Genomic DNA, 21,685 nt, shown 5'->3' with positions numbered 1-21,685 from the left:
AATTCACACTTCATTCTTAATGATCTTGGTATTGTGTGTGATGATTAATTGTATTGAAGTTAAAAATGGCATAAAAACCCCAACTAATCTCATTCTTAATAAATAATGTACAACTTCCTAAAGATTTATATTTAAGTAAAACTAGCATTAAAATAATCTTACATTGAATTAGCTAAGTATGTTTCCCTTCTCACCCCCTTCAACCTGAAGCAGATGTCCAGGCACACATTTAATTCTCAGAAGTCACGCAAGGAGACCGCAGAGTGTTCCCACTCACCAGGAACACAGATTTTTCAGTAACTTTTTATCTCTATCATAAAAGAAAATAGGAAAAAAAAAGTGAGGTGTTCTCCATTTCATGGTGAGAGGTTGCAGGGATATATTCACATATGCAATCCCTGAAGTGCCAGACTCCTTCTAAGACAAGTCCAGAAGGAGAAATTGCTCAACAAGTTCCTGTAACAATGTGTATCACTTTACAACACTCAGTAGTGTCAGTTATAAACAATTCACTCATTTAACACAAAGCTGCCAGCAGAAAAGCAACAGATTTTCCACAAATCATGAGACTGAATGTTTTAACTGTCTTATGCCATTGATATATTTGTGTATGTGCACGTAAAAAAATTGGTATATGAATATATCAAAAACTTGTCATTGCCTAATCATCATATAAACCAGGATATATGTAACTAAAACTTTAAGCATAAGCATAGGAGTCTTATAACTCATCTGATTTAACCTTTGTGCTACAATGTAATTAAAAAGAAAAATGATTGAACCTTTTCTCACTTAGCATTCAAATATCTGCATAAAACAGTATGATACATTTTCATCCTTTAATTATGTTACAGAGCTGATGCATGAGCAAGGTCTGGCATTTCATCTTCCAAGGGCGCTTAAATGTTGCATGATTCTCACTGAGACTATACAGACAACATGAGTACAAGGACTTTTCTGTTTACGGACAAAAAGAACTTGAGCTGACTATAAGCTGCTGCAAAATCGGCCCCTGGTTACACTAATCAATAGAGGGGAGAAAAACACAAGATAAGAAAATATAAAAGAAAAACAAGAAAAATCAATAAGGGACAAAAGAGGAAAAGTAAAACATTTCACTCTTCAGCTTCACACTGATTTGTTTCCTTTAAAAAAAACCAAACAAAAAATCAAATACAAAAAGTTCAGCAAGTGCAGAAGTTCAAGAATAACTTGATCACATATAAAACAAAACCTCAACATTTTCTTGAGTGATTCATGACCATGTGTATTCCCAATTCTCTGCAAACATGTCAAAAAAAACAAAACAAAACCCCAAAACCTAAAAGTAAAACTGTAAATAGCAATGTTTGAGCACCACAGGATGGTAATGCGCCATAAACACGAATGCATTCATCCACAAAACATTCCCTAAATGTTTTCACATCTTACTATCACATCACTACACTCCTGGGAATTTCACAGTATCATCAAAGAACCAGTGACTCAAAATGCCTGCTATCAGCCATTTCAGCTACAGGATCAGTAGCGAAGTGGATGAGCCTTATTTTTTTGCCATAATTTATGAGGCTGAAGCTGACCTTAATCAAGGTGATTAACACCTCTCTTTGAATTGGTGGGGAAAGACAACCAACATGGCAGGAGGTTAGAACACAGGGTTGGTTAGGACACAGGGACCCAAGTAACAAATCCACAGTAAGTTAATACAGGGGAGAAAGAAAAGCCTTAGGATATCCAGGATTCAGTGAAGAGAGCAGGAGACAGCAGGGTGCAGACAGAAGCTCCTCATCCTAATTTAACAGGACTGATGAGCCAGATGGCAACTGTAAATAAAGTATCAAACAACTTTAAGAGAGAATGAAATTCCATTGCAGCTGGAATCAGGTTTACAGAAAAGTAGCACGGAGACCAAAGGGACAGTGGAAGGTACTGTACTCATGAGGAGAACAATGACCTTTGTTGCAGTGAGCTCTCCAGCATCTCAATCCAGCTTGTTCTATTTTCAGTCTCCTCCAAAAATTTCAACTCTTTGGCATTCATTCTGTGGGGGGAGTGGCCACCTACTTACCCTGCTAAATTTTAAAAACTCAAAGAATAAAGAACAGAAAGCACCAGAAAATATATGCTACATTTTAAATTGACAGTGAAGGGTATAAACATCAGACTTATATTATGCAGCACAGTGAACAAATCCAGATCAGTGCTTCAGTAGTAGCAATACTAATGTAGTGCTGCTTTAGACAGAGCCACTGCAAGTGCTTTAAGAGTCCCACAACTGCTGGAAGTTACCTGCTCAGAACAACTAAATTTCACAAAACACAAACCCAGTACATCCAAAGAGGGGAGTACTTACTCCTAGGGTGGAATCCCATAAGAGAAGAGAGAGCACTGATAGAAGGGAGTTCCTTTGCTTTCAAAGCTTTCATGGAAGTTACAGCCTTTAGAAGATGCCAGAAGTCACTGTTTTTATGGAGACCTTCAAATCTGAATTACATTAAAAGGCTTGTAACTATCATCAACCATAACATTAATTCTTTTGCTCAAAGCCCCTCACAGCTATCTGAAGATTCAGCTCTCCATAATCTTCTTCATATTTTCCTTCCTAATCTTTAATCTATCAATATCAAAAGTCCAGGATAAAAATGAAGCCAATCCTATATTTACAATACAGCTTCAATAGAATAAATAGCTGAAGTTCAAGTAGAAATTACAATCATGTAATCTGCAATTACTATTTCTGCCCTTAATCAAAAATATTCTGAGACCAAGGTCAGCGTAACTACACTGACAATTAATAAAACTAGAAGGGGTTATAACATCCAGGAGCTAATTCTGATTCCAGATGTCCTGGCTCTCAGTTGTGTGGCTGGGCAGCCTTTGCAGCACCAGCTCAAACCATTCTACTCCCAGGGTGTGATGGGCTCACTGTGGGTGTAGAGCTGCTCGTGCTGAAACAGTACATCCCCACCTTCCTCTATCAGTGAGAGACTGTAGTAACTTCTTGAACAGTTCCACCCCTACTCACCCCAAAAGAAGTTCAAAATAATCACTAGTCATGAGTTTAAAAATCCATATGGCACTCCAGCAGGAAACACCTCTAAAACATTCTCCAGTGCTGCCAGTGGCTCGCTAAGGGAGTTTTGATGTATTACCGCAGGCCCTAGGTGTTCCCAGCCTTTGTCATCCGTGGTTCCACCACACATGCTGCACTCCAAGTGTTGTGTTTTAATATGAGCTTCCTCAGACATTACATTTCACTAGGACCAGCATCACTAGGTCTGTCATCATACAGCTGAAATCAGGAAGAATACAACTCACTGAAAGTTGCATGCTTTTACCAGGGCTTTGAAAGCCTTAGTATTCCATTAAGCCATCTGAGTAAGCTGACATTTAATTCACTCTGCCTCTGGTTTGGTAACTTTCACAGATGCAAAGATTGTTTTAAGGAATACTTGGAAATAGATGGGCTAATGCACAATATCAATATTTGGAACATTTGACTCATAGAGCTCTCTTTGATCTTGCATTCTGTTTGCTATTGAGAAAGCAACCATCTCACCCTATGCAAGATAAAAAATTAAACAGAATTTGACATCATGTTAGAAAGATTCAATTTATTAGTACGACTTGGTATTAAAACTGCAAGAACTGCAAGCCATGATCTACAAAGTTGTAAATGGAGAAACTCACTTTAAAGTTTCTCCATTTGCAACAGATTTCAAACTGCCAGGCTCTCCAAGACAGGAGGATAATCAACATTGTTTACACCGCCTGTTACGTCTCTGTATCATCCTTTCCCTGTGCACTGAGGATCAGTGGCCCCTCTCCTCTCAGGTGACAAGGCTACAGAAGGGCTCATTCTGTCCTGAGCAGCAGAGCATAGGGTCAGAAGGACAGCAGGAACATCTTACCATGGGACTGCTGGCTGGCTTCTGACTGCAGGGTCACTGCTCCCTGGGAAGGTGGGAAAGGCAGACAGAACTTTGAATTTAGCTCTAACAGCTACTCTTACTCTAATTTTTTTTTAACAAGCACTGAAAAGTTGTTCTGGTGTTTAATGAGATGCAAAGGAATTTGGATATCTCATTCTAATAAATAAAAATGTTTCAAAGCGTACTTGTATTTAGAGATTTGACAGAAAACCTTTTGATTCGGAATTTACAGAACATGTGTCATTAATAAGACAATAAATACCTTTGATCATGATTTGATTTATACCATGTAAATTGAAGTTCCTTTCCAGTGATGAGCATCTATATACCATCAATTTCTGAGTAACACAGAAGCATTTAGCAATTACTACTGCACAAAGTATTTTAGGTCTTTTTATACTTATATAGTTTTAGTCTGTGTCTATAGCATTCTCACGCAAAGTGCATTTATTAATGAATTCATAGAGCTAATTCAGATTATTATTTCTGAATTAAAATTCTGATTAATTTTCACCATTCTAGAATGCATACAACACTTAACTACCATTTAATATAAAGTTTGATTCAATCCCAGATGAAGCCTGGATAGTCTCACATAATATTTCAAAATGCCAACAGAGAAGACATATTCCTTACTATTATTTTGAAAACCAAGTACCTAATCTGCATTTCTGCCAGATAATTTTAAAATTGGCTGTTTGTGATTAGTAGATAATTCTTAATTAACTCCCAATACTACATAAAGCTGAACTCTTCACTGTGCATTTCTAAATAGGTCTGCATTATGGCCTCAAAACAAAGAAGTGTGAACAGAAATCTGATATCAGCTCCTTAAAGAGCAGAACAAACTACTTAATATTCTGGTGCTCCTGCAGTTTGATCTAATACTCAATTAATGACATAATATTAATTATGGACATATTTTGCTTAATTATTTATGCTTCATCCAAAAGTTAATGTTTAAGAAACAAACCCCTCATGCTTAATTCTCTTTTAACTTTTTGCTAATTATCACAGCAGTAGGAATGCACATTTAAACTAATCCAGATAACTCCTACTGTTTGCAGCCTCTCAAGCATGTGTTCTGTTTGTAAGCTGTACTTAAAGCAGGCATAAAGGTCATGTTTGTATAAATTCAGGCTCCTAACACCAAATTATTGTATTTATTTTTATTTTAAATTACATTTTCTCTCTCACCTGGATTTAACTTCATTATAAATGAAGAATGCCCCTCCTCTCTATAGAGAACTTGTTCTAACATCCTTCCCTGTGGAAGTGCCTAAGCAGAGTATCACATTCTGTATGGAATGGGTGAGTCCATAGGCACATACCAGGGACAGACTCGATGCTCCCCAGCCAGTGCAGCTTCTCACCATTGCAATTAAATCCCTTCTCAATACTGGAGGCACACTCATCAAGCTACTTGGAAATGACCTCTGGAGGAGTCCCTCTCTTCAGTTTCTTTGGGAGGCCGTGAGACCAGCTTCCCAGCTCCAATGAGTAAAGTACCCTCAATCTATTCCTGGTTTTACTCATTGCTCCATCTGTAAACTGCTTACACCTGAGCACAAGGACTCTGTGCCCTGCTGGAACTGTCCATCAAGTGAATGTAGTTATTGATTTAGACCATAAGGTTATAAATCTGACTGGAAACGGAGGCAAGTATTCATACAGACACCAGGGACATGGAGATAATTATTTTCCTAGCAATCTTTAAGCTACTTACACCAAACCTTCCCCCTCTATTTTAAGAGCCAAAGTAATGGGCCATAATTTTAGAGATGAACAACAAGGGCACACACACTATGGCATAATTCATTCCATATTAACTCATTTCTTTAGGGAACAAGAAAGCATCAACACAGTGACGTAGCAATAAACCAGAAATGTGAGCAGCACCACATCATTTAGCACGACTGCAGTACTTCTTAAGTGGTAAATGGCTCATGGCAGAAACATCAACATTTTTGTTCCCCCACTATTGCAAAATGTTATAAATCAGGATTTTGTTTCTTTTCTTTCCTCTTATAAATATTACATCTACTTTTGGAATCTAACAATTGATTGATACCTTTTCAGGGACATTATGTGAAAAAATCCATTTCATTCACAGCTACATAAAAAGACAGGGATCAAAGGTTTACATTCTTTTCCCCTTTTGATCAAGTTTCTTTCAAGTTTTATTCCTATGATTTTGAACAGCACATTAAACTTTTTATGTTAAACTGCTTTCAAATAGTTGGCAGAGACCAGTCCAAATAATGCACTTGGTTACTAAAGTATAATGGTTGACTGCAATGACTACATCTAACACAAGGACAATCAGTTCCAGAAGTGGTTGTGCTGCCTCTGCATCCTTTGCAGTGTCAGAAAGAATTCTTGGCTGATGTTTTCAAGAAACTTCCCGACTAAGCTGGGCTATCTCAGAGCTCAAGACAGTTTGTGAAGTCTTTTCCCAAAGTTCAGCAAGTAACAGAGTTAACAGAAACCCCACACTACTTTTTCCAGAGGGCATCTTGCTGTGAAGACGGAGATGAAGATTAAAACAGAACAAACTCCTTCTAAGCAATTAAGCACAAAGAAACCCCATGATATAGTCATCCCTGCTTTAATTTTACACTTTGACAGCAAAGAACAAATTTGTACATCAACATGTATATGTGAGTATGTATATTTATGCGTGCATATACATACAATATAAACACACCCACAATATATACACAAGCATACACTGAACATTAATGGTCCTTTTCCTCTCTGTCTGCATCTAAATATATTTCTCTTGAATCTTGTATCCAAGCCTCTTACTGTAAGTATTCATTTTATGAAAGAAACTACAGACTTGCAGAGGTATATTAATATTGATAAGCCCCTCAAGCTGCTGTTCTTTGTAAGCAACCAGCACAAACAGGCACACAGAACATCTCATCATTATGCTACAGATGTGCATAAGGAAAACACAAGAAAAGTCAAAAGCACTGTTTTCTTCTACCACATAAATGACCAGTGTATCCCAATATTCTAGCAATTTATGCTAACCCCAGGATGCACCAAATAATCTTCATCTACCCTAGTTAATAATTTGCAATTCCTGAACACATCAGCACCATGAATAGCAGTATTACAATTAACTACGCAGGAAGAAAAAATTATTGCCATGTATTTATTTTAATTCAATCCTTTTGTTTCTATTCAAATCTTTCCATTTGAGCACAAGGAAACCACTTTCTCTGTGCCAAGGTAGGTAGTAGAACTGACCTGGGCAAAGACCAGGTTCTCTCCTAATGTATATACAGGAAAACCCCATATTTTTGCCTTATTCTTCCTAATAGAACATTCCCAGCAATATGCCACATGCACACAGAATCAGACAACTTTCCTTTTGGAGTTACAGCTGCTCAGCATTGCCTTGCTCATCTTTTGTGTTTGGTTTGGAAACAAACTGAATTTTAGCCTGCCTGGCTTGAAAAAAAACAGTGGAAGCTACTGGGTTTTGTTCTGGATTGCCACCACAGAGACAAGATTCCCAACAAAAGACACAGCATTCAGTGGCTGTAAAAATGCCTGTTGTTGCCTAAGCAAGATTCACATCTCCATATGTATTTTGTTGCCACAATAGCTAATATCTAGAGATGATATTGCAGGTGGTATGGCCTGGCTCCACTCCCCTAGTTCTGTCACAGGAATTCCACTGTGGTTTAAAATTATCCAGTCTTCAAGCATGGAATTTACAGAAATAAGGACTTTAGCCCCAGCAATCTTCCCATCAGTAAAATACATAAACTATGACACAAGATTTTTCTTAATCTGTCTTGGGGAGATGTTGGGAATTGTGCTGATGGCTCAGGATTACAGAGCATAAAGGCTCCCTTTGGAAGGCAGAGCTGTAGGCACTGAGGTTTGAAAAGGGAAAAACCAGATGCAACTGCTACATCACAAATAATCTGGGATCAAATAGCAGCTCTCAGTCCAGGGCTCATTAAATTGGGTCACCCTACTCATGTAATCTGTGCCCACTCCAACTTGATCCTTACAGAAAGTCTGTCACTGCTTTCTTTCCTTCCTAGCCCAAGCAGAAGCCGAAAGAAAAGCTCTGGAGGTAGTTCCCTTCACAAATAAGACACGAGTGTGAACACCCTACATGATTTGGCAATACTTTCACTTGTATCACTCACTTTTTCTAGGGAGTTTCACTAAGTAAAGTCAGCTTCAGACACTCCATAGATACTTGCTTGCTGTAAAAAGCTCCCAGTCACCCACATTTATTCCTATTCTCTGCTGTTACACTGGATGCATAATCATAAAGTACATACCCCCAGTGTATGTTCCATTTAATCCTCTACAGAACACGATTATAAAGGTTACATAAACATGGTTATATGTGGTTAAATATGGTTATATAAATAGGTTATAATTATCCATTATAAATCAACAGACAGTACTGCACAGTGAAAAAACATTAACTATCACAGGAGATGCATACTTATTTTACACTTGAGTAATTACTACCATGTAAGCCATGAATAACATAAGCAGAAGTTGTTAAGTGAAAGCTGGAAACTGGTTTCACAGCTCAGTGGGAAACAGAATATCGTTTGAGGCAAACGAAAGAGGATCATTGTGTCTTGTAGGCAATAAAAAAAATTAGGGAAAAATGGCACTGATAATAAAATCTATTTAATTGCCATAGTCTGAGGCAGCTAAAAGTGACACCATGCTCAAGCAGCTAAAAAAAAAAGTAAAGTAGTAGAAGTCTTTCATTGCCTATTCCGTCAGCATCATCACTCAAAGCCTCATTTATTGGGAGTTAGGAACAAAGTAAGTCAAAGAAAGCAAAAAGCTATGAGATATTTATTAAGGCTACATCATAAAAGTGACAGAAGCTATAAACTAAAGAAAGTCTTAACTTTTTTTCAAGTCACATTAATAATTGTTTCAAGCTATTTCTTTTTTTGGAACAAACAAAGGAAATTTCAGACATTGGTAAAGTGAGACTGGGAAACAGAGTCTTGTTTGTTTACCAAGAAAAAGTATAAATCACCTTCAATTACTATCAAAATGGAATTAGCAATAAAAAATGCATAGCTGCAAGAGCACGGTCATGTTAATTATTAATCCAATAAACACTAGCTGATCACCGCTTTGGAAAGCTGGTGCATTGCTAAAGCTCCCTCAGATCTACTTTTAGCTGGAGCAGGTCAGGGCTCACTTGAGCAGCTGAGCTGACATATCTGACAAGTGGCAAATACCTGGGAAAGAGAGCAGTGAGGACAAACACTGCAGCCAGAAGTGAATTTATGAACAAGGTGTGAATGAAATTAAACAGAAAATAGAACTTTTTTACCATTTTAAGATAAAACTTTACCATGACAAAAAAAGGACACTGGTTTTCAATGGTGCTTACTGCTGCACTGAGACCCATTCACTATAAAGAAAACCTGAACTCTTTAGGATCTGGGAATTAAGTTACACTGAAATGGGGGACCAGATCGCCCTGGCAGGACTGCCAGTGTCTGTCTGGGAGGCAATGGGAGCCTCTGTGGCCAGGCTCCTTGCAGCATCATTTACATCTGGATTGTGACTACCCAGACAACTCTTCTGCTGAAATGTCACAATCCAGCCGGCCCATGATTCCACATAACCACACCACCACAGGCATAATCCATTGCCTTTATCTTAGCTATATTTGACCATTTTCACACCTACAGGAACAGTTTCTATAGACTATATAGAAGTATCTTCCCTATATTCAATTTGCCCTCTTCTGCATCAGGAACACACCAGGACACTCCACCAGGAGCAATAACTTAAGCTTACAAATTGGACTAGACACAGCAGGAGCTGGCAGGGGAATCTTGATTACCTGCCAAAATTCCCACCTGGAAAGATCCTGAAGCTATCCAACACCTCCCTGTGAAGGTGACTGGGAGAGCTGTCCATCACCCAGGTGCAAACTACTCCACTCTCTTCTCTCTGCAGCTCCTGGGTAACTATCTAGTGACTCCCATGCACCGAGCTCAAGCCTGTTAGCAGCTGTAACATTGTTAGAACTATGGAACAAACCCTATTTTCTCACAGCTCAAATCCCACAGCTCTTTGCCACACCTGCCGCCTCCAGCTCCTGCTGAACCCAGCCAGAGTCCTGGTGAAATGTAATTGTCTGAAAGCCTCAGAGAGAGATCATTCAATACATTCTAGTTTGAAAAACAACTACGGTGAGAAGTAACCAATCTCTTAAGCTACAAGATAACGTGGTGAGATGCATATGCTTGCCACGCTGTCAAAGAGCCCGATTCTTTACTAGAAAGCAAAATAAACCACTTTAGAGAAGTAATTGGTGGTCCATTAGCCATAGAATAAATACAAGTGGCTAATGCAAAGGAGATTATTTTGCTTGTACTCAGATCAAATTTGCATTTTAAAACTCGGACTTTAACAGAGAGAAATTAACAATGCTGGTGATGAAATGAGGGTGATCTTTCACTAAAGAAAGTCTTCTCTTCCTGCCAAATAGAACAACATAGAAAAAGTAATGCTCTCAAGAAAAAAAGATTGGGCTTCTCTAAAGAGCAAGAGTCCCTATATAAAATCCAAAGGGCACAAACTGGTCCTTTCCAAAACTTTAATTAAAACAAAACAAAACAACAACAAAAAAATCATTTAATGGCATAGAGGCACTTCAACATGCCCCTCAAACTCACTGGACCATTGAAGATAAAATTGTGTCACAAAACTGATTTTTTTTAGCTCTCCAGTAAAGCAAACATAGTTGGGATACATTTCAATTCCTGTACTCACCTACCTCTAAAGGGTTACCCGGATAACACATGGTATTTCATAGAAATGTTTGCAACCACACTCAAATAGATTCAAAACACTGAAAACATTTCTTCCGACTCTCAGATGTTGTTAGAAGGCAAAAATGCAGCTGACTGCAAAGGGCCTGGCATTGATCTTCTTTATCTATCAGAACTATAAACCCCTTGACAGGAAAAGAATTAGTATGATTTCAATATACAGGATAAAAAACATGGCCCCATTGAGTTACTTAGCATTCACAGAGCACAAAGGACATCCAGAGTAGATGGATGCAAAGAGCATTACCCCCTCAAGGAGTCCCGATAACATTTCGATACAGACTAAGCCTCAAATTTGCATTTTTTTGGTGGTATTAGATGATACTACCAGCAGAATATAGCCTAATTGCAATATACTGCATTTTAATTAAAGATATACAAAGGCAAATTTTAAATGAAATTAATAATTGTATAATAATTACTACTCATCAAGAAAATCTACTATTCTATTTTGTTATCTGAAAAGTATTAAAAAGGAAAAGCTATGAAGCCTTGAAGGGTAGAAATACCACAACTGCGTTTTTAACTAATTCAGAATTCTCATTCCTTAGCTCACTCAAAGAAATTCAAACAGTGTTTTATGGCTTAATAAACTATGTATTTTTCTAATTTAGAGGGTTTAATACCAATTTATTATTCAGATCCCAAGTTCCCTTGCAACTTATTCATCCTAAATGAAGGCTCTCCAGAGTACAGGACCATCATGGAAATACTTCTATGGCATCATCAACAAAGGACAGTCATCAGTGACCGAAGGCCACATGTCAGACTTCAATGTGTTCAGTTCTCTGCAACTTTATCACTAAGAAAAAATGGAATTCAAATCAGCTATATATAAATGTGATAAAAAAGAAAGAGAAAATTACTCTTCTTAAGTACAGTAAGCATGCAGTTTGTAATAACTGCAAATAGATCCCTTTCTGAGTGAGAAAGCACAATGTGTATATTTGAGTGTTTTCAAGAGGATGTAGCACACAAAATTAAATAGGAAGATGCCATGTAATCAGTAAATGAACATATAAGACTAATTATTACAGAGGATATACATGAAGAAGATAATTAGCAATGTCAGTGATTCCCAGCATAGCTAAAACACTTGTTTATTCTAAATGTTTCAAATGGTATGCTCAGTAATGAACATTTAGAATGAAACCACTTCCTTATTTACATTGTCCATGGGTTCCAGTGAGGAGATATTGTGGGTGAAGGCAAAAGGCGGTTATTAATGCACATCCTGACAGCAAAGGAATTCCCTGAGAATGAAATAGATGGCTCTCTCCTGCACCTCTGGACTTTCTCAATATTAGTGAACAGTTAATGAATTTTTTTCATACTTCAGAAAGAAAATACATGACAAAATACAACAGAGAAAAAATTATTGTGCTTTTTTGAGCTTTCTGACCTTTCCTATAATTTCCTTAAAAGACAGGAGCATGCCTTTGGTGCATGTTACAGTCAGAACAGAGTGAAGCAGACACAATGGCCCATCAGTGACACAGATCCTGATTCTGTTGGGGTAGTTACAGCAACAGCTGTGTGATTAGGAAGTCTCTTTTTCACTTGCATAAATCCTCTTCTATGCTTGATTTAGTGCTTCAGTGACACTTATAATTTGTCCCTTCCCTGCTTGACTGAGGCTGCAGTTGGATCTAGAGTCCATTCTCAGCAATGCACAGTTCAGTATGAGCAAAGGACCAGAATTGCTCCTTCCTTTGCTTCTTTCCCTGCTCCCAGTCACACAAGGGAAGCCACTTGCATCAGGTTCTTCTGCTTTCTGATGTTTAAAGCAGCCCACACACCCCCACTCTCTACAGAAAACTGCTTAGAGCCTTTTCAAAAAGTAATTTATTGAAGATACAAGCCTAATTTACATACAATTTGTACTACACTGAATTTCTCCCATTTTTATCTTCCATTACCTTGGATAACTCATATGACTAAGTAGTTCTACTGACAAGTGTATTAAATGTTTGGAACTTTTGCTGTAAACAGGGTTCTTTCCCACTGTGAAAACAAAAAGGCTGAAATGCCTTTTGTAATGCTTTTGATTTGATGGTTAGCTCTTGAACAATTTTCCCCATCTATGATCCCCAACAAACAGGTAAGTCACAAGAGAAAGCTGGTATTTAGATTTAACACCTTTCCTAATAATCCATTATATATTATGGGCACAATTTAGAGAGAAATATACAATTACTCATGAGGGAAATGTGTTCTACTATGGATATATGGAAAATTCCAAATAGCAAGGATTAACTTGATGGTATAAGCAAAGGTGTGACACCTCAAACATTATACTCCGTTTTTTATGTACAGTATCTTGTGAGGGAAAAGAACATAACCTATGCTCCTTTTACAATTTATACCAACTTATCACCATTAAAGAGTGAAAGAGAAATAGATTCTCATACAGCCCTAACAGTTTCAAAATACTTGAGGACACAGGGTTGCATTAGGGCCATAGCTGCCATCTATCAGTAGCTAAAGCCCTCTGGATACGTATGCATGAAAGGGAAGTAAAACTCAAAATCAGCGAGGTATCTCAATGGCAAGTTTGTAGTCCATGCTATTTGTTCTTCTTTCTGCTGCTTTTACTAACACTGTAGAGCGCTCTAGGCTATCACAAAGAAATACAAAGTTACAATTGAACCAAGAATGAGATTTGTAAAAAGTTAAATCGTAACACCAGTCTCAAATAAAGAATACTTGAGAGAGCAAATAGATAAAGATTTTGTCTGTGCCGGTTATTTTAAGCAAGAAGAGCATGAAGATGTACAGAAAGAAGCAAGTTAGACCTCAAAAATACTTCAAATAAAGATAATGATGAGAGTGCTTGGTCCATTTAGGAGTCCAAAAAAAGCTACTTCTAAAATATTACTTATCTCACAGCATAATGAGGAACACAACATTATGAGACAGATGTAATGACCAAACCTTTTCTTACCTTTGGTAAGAGTCAATACCATGTTTCCACTTCAGATTGATCAGGCATTTATGATTTTATCAAAAAACAATTCTTGCCCTTACACTCACACTTTTAAGTCTTCATAACATGTATTCTGTGTTATACCTTTCTACTGAAAGTTCAGATCCTTGTTTCGGAAATCAAATCCATGCAAATTAAAGTGCAAGCAAATTCTTCATGCTCATTTGCAATTCATTGCCCCTAGTGGGTAAACACTGATGCCCTTGATCATAGTGACCTGGTCCATACAACACCCAGCTCCCAACCTGATGATCAGAGATCAGACTATCAATCAGAATAAATCTTTCAGACTCATTTCAACTTACACTGAGACTATTGTGACAGTAAATGGACAAGACTTACACTGCAGCAATAACCAATGTAACAGCAATACACAGGAGAACATGCATATGAACAATCATACACACAGACACCTGCAGCTACAGGATGTTAAATACACCTTCCCAAATCACTGAGAGTGTGGTGGTGGCAGAAATAAAGAAGGAAAAGCCTTACACCTACCTCCATGTTTGCTGGGACATAGATTCTTATGCTCCCAAAGAACAGGCCCATGTAGACAACATTCTGGGAAGAGGGGGTGTTCTCATGAGCTCAGGTGACCTGGAACATTCATAAAACGGTCCAAGGTTAGGTTCAATTTTTATGTGCCAAATTTCAAACTGCTGAATTATTCTCTGCATGTAACATCCAGTTCTGAAGACATTAGTATTTTAGTCAGTGCCTCTTTTAATTTCAATGGTTTTCTCAAAAACACCACACCTACACTAAAAATGTTTGTTGTTGTTTTTAAATCTGTGTAATGTTAGAATAACCATATTCTTCTGAAATAACTGTTGGCTTAAGGAGTATTCAAACAGCTCTTTCTGCATTTTAATTACATTAACATTTTCAAAGAAAACTTAATTTTACAGGCTGGATGTTTTTCAGTTTTAAAAGGAATCAATTCTCTGTTTTAATACAAATAGATAGGATGCCTGTTTATCATTTACACAGCTCTAAAGTAACATATATTATACATAAAGTGTGACATTGGTTAGATATGGACAGTAATTGTACCCAGGAAAGCAAGAGATTCAACTTTCAATCAACTGAAGCCATTAAACCCATAATTATAGATTCTAGAAAAAACAGTTCAGTGTGTTTTATTACAGAAAGTATTTATCAAGTCCTCAGAAATATTTCTTTTTTTTTTTTTAAATAAGGAAACCTAACAGAGTCCTGGTGGGCTGAGTAGTGCAAACCGCTGAACATTAAAAGGAAACCAGACAATTTGTAAACAAACAAACAGATGCTCTTAGCATAGCTTGGCAAGACTGCTCAACTTGCATAAACTAGAAAGCCACTGTTAAAATACAATTAATTTTTTTCCACTACAAATAAGACACAAGGAAATTTCTTTACACCAAAAATTAATGAAAACATCAGCGTAATTGACTTAATTCCTGTTGAAGTGAGACCTTTGATTGATTTAAACAACAGATCACTTCTTTTGTGAGGAAACCCTTGTAAAGATCTGGAAAAGATTTTAAGTCTGATTTACAAAATCTTTTGAAACAACTATGTTAATGTCTTACTTCACACTCTCAGCAATATTAACAATGAATTGAAAAAACTAACTTTAAGTTTATATCTAGGTGAATGGAATTTCAAGGTGAATGGCACTCAGACTTTGTACAAACATTTGGCAGTTTTAAGAAAGTCCCACATCTGTGTTAATGAGACTACAAAGGAGACAGCACCGTTAGATGCTGTACCCACACAGTCTGCAGTGGGAGTGACCTTGAAAATCATCAGCACTCACCAGAACAGCAGAGACAGCCCCCACTGCAAAACTACACTGCAGGTGTACACAAACTGGTATAAAAGACTCTGTTTTCACAGAAGGAAAGGAATCTGGGGGTTGAGGCTCTGGGTCACCTCTGCAGTGAAAGCAGTCTGCATGTGAGAGTAGAGATGTGCTGCACAGAGACAGAAGCTTTACTCATGCTTTTACTTAGCTGATAGCAGCTGTAATTTGCAACTGTTCTTAACTGGGGGAAAGAATATGGGGAAGAGAGGTGATCCCTTATCAGAAGCCAATTCTGATCATATAACCAGCTTACATAATACTGCAGCAAATGCCTGGGAAGCCCTGGAGAAAGACTGATTAATGATACCGTGAGAATCCTAAAAGAACAAATATTGACATGATCCATACTGAAAGACATATTGATTGCACAGAATGCAAATCAATAAATATGAGCTAGAGGTGAAGGGAATAAAATTAGATACCAACAGTCTAGAGTAGACTTGTATGAAATCAGGGGGAGCTGGAGGTTTGCTGTAATTGATTCTCAAGTTGACACGATTGCTAGGGAGGTGTCTTTACTTTTCAAAGAGTAACTTGAAGGCTGTGTAAACTCTCTTTCTGCAGCATCACAGCCCATGTACTACTACTCTTATTATTAGGAGCTCTGTGAACTGTAGTAAAGATTTTTCTGTAGGAAAAACCATATAACTTGAGACCGTAGCACACTAAAAAGGCTCAAACTGAAAAGTACTATATCAAGGATCAGGGAGCTGAAACTTAAGTTCTCTTAACATATCAATTACTCTGATTTCAGTTTTAGAACTTTTATCAGACACTAATATCCAAAAAGATCTCTTTGCTAGAATAAGGCCATATGTTCTTTGTCATATACCATAATGAGGACATTAATAAATACTATTGACGTTTAAGGATTTTATGAAGAAGTGCATTATCCAAACAGCACACTGACAGAGAGAAGGTAGAGAACATTAAAGGATCTGAATAGCAAAGCCAACATAAATTTGTACAGTAGTAAAAAAAAAAAAAAGGTGAAACAGTGACTTAATGCACCACAGAAACAAAAAGAAATCTTTTATCTCAAACATCTCTCTGAAAAATGCAAAAAATTCTGCCTTTTTTTAGAACAGATAGACATTTGTATCAGTTTCTAGAGCAATTTATGAATCATGGCATAAATTGCATGTGAGGTGCAAGACGGTTACAAGACTTACAGGAGTAAAGTGCTAATACAAAATATAACTCATTTGTTTCACTAACCATGCAAGTATATGACAAATTATCATATTTACTAGGTCTCCTTGCAAAAGAACATAGAATACTGACTGATGTGCTCAGTTTGTAGAGATTTAAGAGAATTCTGAGTGGTTTGACAGGGTCTATGAATTAGTTTGCCATTTATGCTTCCTTTACCTTCTCATAGCTTTTTTGTTGCCCAGATTAATTTTGTTTCATTTGTGAATCCATCTCGTGCATGCTTTATACTGAACTGATACACCAGAATTGCTTTACTGACTTACGGTGTCACTTCAATAACCACTACATTCTGTTGATGAGTTCACAGTTCACATTCATTCTGCCTTCATACAGAGAATATTTTACCCGTAGATAAAATAAACATGCTTTCTATAGATCATTTGAAAGGACACTTTTGGAATATAAAGCATGTCTCTTTCAAAAGACTGTTCCCCCTTAATTATATTTTTTCCTTTATATTAACTTCCAGATTAACTGTTGAAAACCAAAAGCTTGTCATTGGAACAGACTATTTGACAACCATAACTGAACTGAGTCAAAGACATAGGGAAGGACATTATGATGAACGTATATATGGTGATACAACACTGTAAATCCATTTGGTCACAGAACTGATTCCTTTCACACCGCACAGCATTAGGAGGGAGCTCCTCACGCTACCTATGGACCCCTGAACCTTAGCCTGGATATTTAAGCAAAATCTGGATGAGGTATTTATGCCTTATCACAACTGAATGGAAGTTCCTTTGTGCTTATACAAATTTAAAGATACAATTTTAAAAAGCAGCAGTAATCTATACTCTCAGAGCTGTCCATGTCGAGACATTCAACAGAGCAATTTCTGGCAATTGCAGTTATGGCAAGAGTTATCCTTTTGTTTTTGAATTCAGAGACGGGATAAAACAATAGTCTTACTTTGCATATTAAAATCTTTGCATTATCAGATAAACTAATAACTTGAAAACTAAAATTTAAAGTCACAGTAAGGTTGACAAGAAAAAAATGTGGTTTTCAACATTAGAGAAGTAGTTCTCTATTTTTAAAGACAGACGAGGAGCTATATCAAAGAGCTGGCAATCCTTGAGTTCAGTGTGCTTATGCGTGTGCCAATAAATAGACCTGAGGATAGGAGATAGAACACAGCACCATGTGCTCAGAGCCTCCAGGATGGCGTGGTGAGATTTATTAAACAATATAAGGATAGGACTGCCCAGGGTGATGAACTGGAAAGAACAAGAGACGATAATGAGCTGCTTTTGCTTGTTTCAGCAAAGCCATATTGATGTGTTCCAGCAAAATCAATGAAAGAGTGATGGGGTATTCTTGTCAGCAAAAGACAAATACCTACCTGTTGGGGAAAAATTATTTCAATTAAATAATACATAAACCCACTTAATTTGATACACTTCATTTTATCCTTCATCAGTGCTAATCAACAGTGATTTTCAGAAAAACGATCTTCCCTCCTCTGCTGCCACACAACATAACCTTTGTATCACTTATTTACAGATATTAGTTTCCTGTAAGATTAAGGATTCACTATAGAATACATTAGTGAAAACAGATTAGAGTGAGAAGTGTACTTCTATAAATGCATAGTTCTAGGAAATTTTAATTTTCAAGAAAAACTATCTAAAAAATGAACCATCATTGATTTCAACACTTCTCCAAAATACTTTTCAGAAAATGTATTTTAAAACATTATTAACAGCTTCAAAAAGGGTATTGACTGCATATCAAAGGGAAAGATTAGAATATTTTTAACTGTTTTCTTTACAGCACATGGAAAGTTTATAAAAAAGAGATCTGATACCATATTTGTTCCACACAGTTACAATTTAGAATGTTGTTTCACTCACAAGGTTTCTGTATCTCAAGGAAAATAGGATTGCTAACCACAGAAACGTTGATTATACAAGAGATACCTCACCAAAATGTGCAGACAGTAGTTCTGATTTTAAAAAAAGGGGCAGGTATTTGCAGCCATGTGGATTATTATCTGAGGGTTTCCATGACTAGCCTGAGACAGAGACTCAGCAGTGTTGCCTTCCTTCTCTTAAGAAAAGTGTGCTCTTGTTGAGTAGCGCCATAAACTCCAGAGATAAGGGATGAGGGTCAACACTGGACACAAAGAGTTCAGCACTCAGCATGAGAAAATGAAGTTAGAAACCCAATAACCCATAAATGACTTGAGATAACCGAACAAATGCCCTGCTGTTTGTTCTGGATCCAGAAGAGAGATTAATTTAGGGTCAAGACTTCCACTCCTCCTATCTCGGGGGAGGTGTGCCCTACTGTGAGAAACCATTTCAGGGTTGATTAATGGACTAAATCAGGGAAATCTCCTGTGGTAACTCTCCCATAGTAACAATACTGTTACCATCAATCAATAGGTACCCACAGCTGTGACTTTTTTTCTTTTTTAAATTAAATCCTAGGTTTTCCACTACAGTTAACCAGGTGTGTTACTAAGAAAGATGCCTCTGAAGGGGAAGTTGTATCATTCCAGTGCTGATGGACGGTTCAAGAGGCAGCAAAACAAACAAAAAAAGAGAAAACCCAAGCCTGTGAAAAAACTGAAGTCACTCATTTTGAAGACCACAAGTTCTATTCATTTAGGTGGGATCCTGCAATTCTTATAGATGCAATATTTCCAATGTACTCTTCCTAATAATTCCTAAACAATCTGAGTTTTGCTTGGGGAAAGCTGAGAAAATAGATTGAGCACAAGAAAAACTGCTCACTTTTCAATCAAAATGCATACACCAATTTCGTAAGAATTTCTCTCATTCAGAATTCCACCAGACCCTTCAAACTTTATTCTCAATAAGTCACTGCTCATCCTAGTACGTAGAGGTGCCCTGAAGCCTCTTCGTGCCTTCCAGACTACATAGGCATCCTCTGCTGCTCTTTGCAAATGCTCTGTGACTTCATTTGTATTCTTTTGAAAACCTCCAGCTCTATCTTTGAGTGACTGGTAGCTGGTTCTTTTCACAGCTCCATAACCCAGTACAGCAGAAACTTTGCTGGTCTTGCATTTCTTTATTTCCACTGGCAAGTATGCGGATCAGGACAAAGTGCAGGGATCCCACTCATTCCTCACTTATGCATGAGTGCTAGCTTGACAAACACTAGCACAAACACATGTGGTAATTGGAGGAAGACAGGTGGCATTTAATCCCTCATTTATATCCTTCTTCAATGAGGTGACACATAAAACTCATTAATTAGGCAGAAGTGTTCCAATTCATTCAGCCAAATTTTTGCTCTAAGACACGAAAGGGCAACATCGCATTTTGAATTATGAATTTAAACATTCTAAGGCCAGTTAGGGGTCAATAGTGCCTGCAGATTGCATACACATGAAATATGAAACTAATCCCTGGCAGGACGTGTGGAACACAAGTCCCAACACTGTGCCAGTTTTACCACAGTGCCTGTTCCAGTGTCATGGAATGCTACAGACCACCCTGCTGAAGTTCCTTTACTCCCAGTCAGGAGTGCACAGAGCAGCTGGGAAACAGCAGGGCACAGCAGCACAGAACACACTAAGTCCTTCTATTTCTGTTTGATCGCTCAATGATCATATTATATAACAAGAGATTATATCAACAAAAGATTTGATAGATGTAAAATGCTACTGTAATTACTGATGCTTTAAAACATTTCAGATGATTTTTCATACTTAAATTTCAAAACAATGAAAGTAAAGCCAGATAAAAGGAAAGATTTTTTTCCTTCCAACAGCTTTTATAAATAGGAGTCAAATCTTAGAGTGAATTTGAAGGTTCTTGTCTTTTCGAAGCATATAAATCCTATTAAATTTTCATAGTGCAACTTTGTAGGACATAAGTACCATAAGACAGCAATTTATAGCTGCATATTAGAAATGTCTGCTTCACAGCAGAAGCCTATTTTGGTATAAAACTGCAAAATAATTTATTAATGTTTTCAATACATACTAAAATTACACACTTGAATTCTAAATCCTTTAGTACCCAAAACAGCTTCAGAAATGGCAGTTATGGGACTCTGTGGCTTGAGGTACAACAGCCTACTTCTGCAGAGTTTTGAGTTTGAAAAGACTTTTCCACAAAAAGAAGGTAACAACATAAAAGGTATCACTATGGAAGAGACTTGCTGCCCATACATTTCTTCTCCCCCTCCAGCCTTGGTACGACTCTTTAGGCAGAAAAATTTTACCTCATGATGGCAACTCAGTTAAAATAATTTCCTTTGGAGAGCTGCATTACTTTTTTACCTGAAACACTGAGTAAGGAAGTGTCTTTGCTTACGAAGCTGTAGAAAATATATTGGAACGCCCTTGCTGAGCGCTCATTTTGGGCAGGGTTTTGCGTGCTCTGGATCAATCTCCTGGTGCATTCCTGGCTTTTGAATATTGCTGCTGTGCACCCAGCAATGGAGGGAACATTCCCATGGGAGCAGGGCAGATGTGTACTGGGAAAGAACATATCAAAAGGAGCAGTCTCTGATGAGGATGTTGAAGGCTTGTGATTTGGCCGTATGAAGCCAAGTCTGTTTTAATTTAGGAATAACACAACTGCTGCACATCAGAAAAACAAACATGTCAGGCCACAACATTCCATGACAGAAATTTCTTATAAATAATGAAATACATCTTCAATCTCAAGAATGCTTGTTTAGAAACATCACTATTATGATCTTATTCTACTTACTACTCAGGTTGCAAACCAGATAAATCCAACCAGCAGAAATCCTGTTCAACCATATTATTTGTGAATTACACTGAGCTGGATCACCAATTCTACATTTCCCTTAAGCATTAAAGGTTTTGTAAGCTGACAAGCATGTTTTTATATATTGC

At 37.3% G+C, this 21,685-nt stretch overlaps 1 long non-coding RNA gene across 1 annotated transcript in view; it reads right to left on the bottom strand.

Moving 5' to 3' along the window:
• The window catches only part of LOC120758754 (uncharacterized), a 97,056-nt gene that overhangs the window by 48,347 nt on the left and 27,024 nt on the right, over positions 1 to 21,685 (bottom strand). The window contains exon 2 of the long non-coding RNA XR_005702998.2: positions 14,277 to 14,375. This is a non-coding gene — a long non-coding RNA (uncharacterized LOC120758754). The remainder of the gene's footprint in view (positions 1 to 14,276; positions 14,376 to 21,685) is intronic.

This window comes from Hirundo rustica, chromosome 13, assembly GCF_015227805.2.
Source record: "Hirundo rustica isolate bHirRus1 chromosome 13, bHirRus1.pri.v3, whole genome shotgun sequence".
Lineage (NCBI taxonomy): Eukaryota > Metazoa > Chordata > Aves > Passeriformes > Hirundinidae > Hirundo > Hirundo rustica.
Note: the sequence above shows the minus strand (reverse complement) of the source record. Positions and strands in the feature narration are given on the sequence as shown.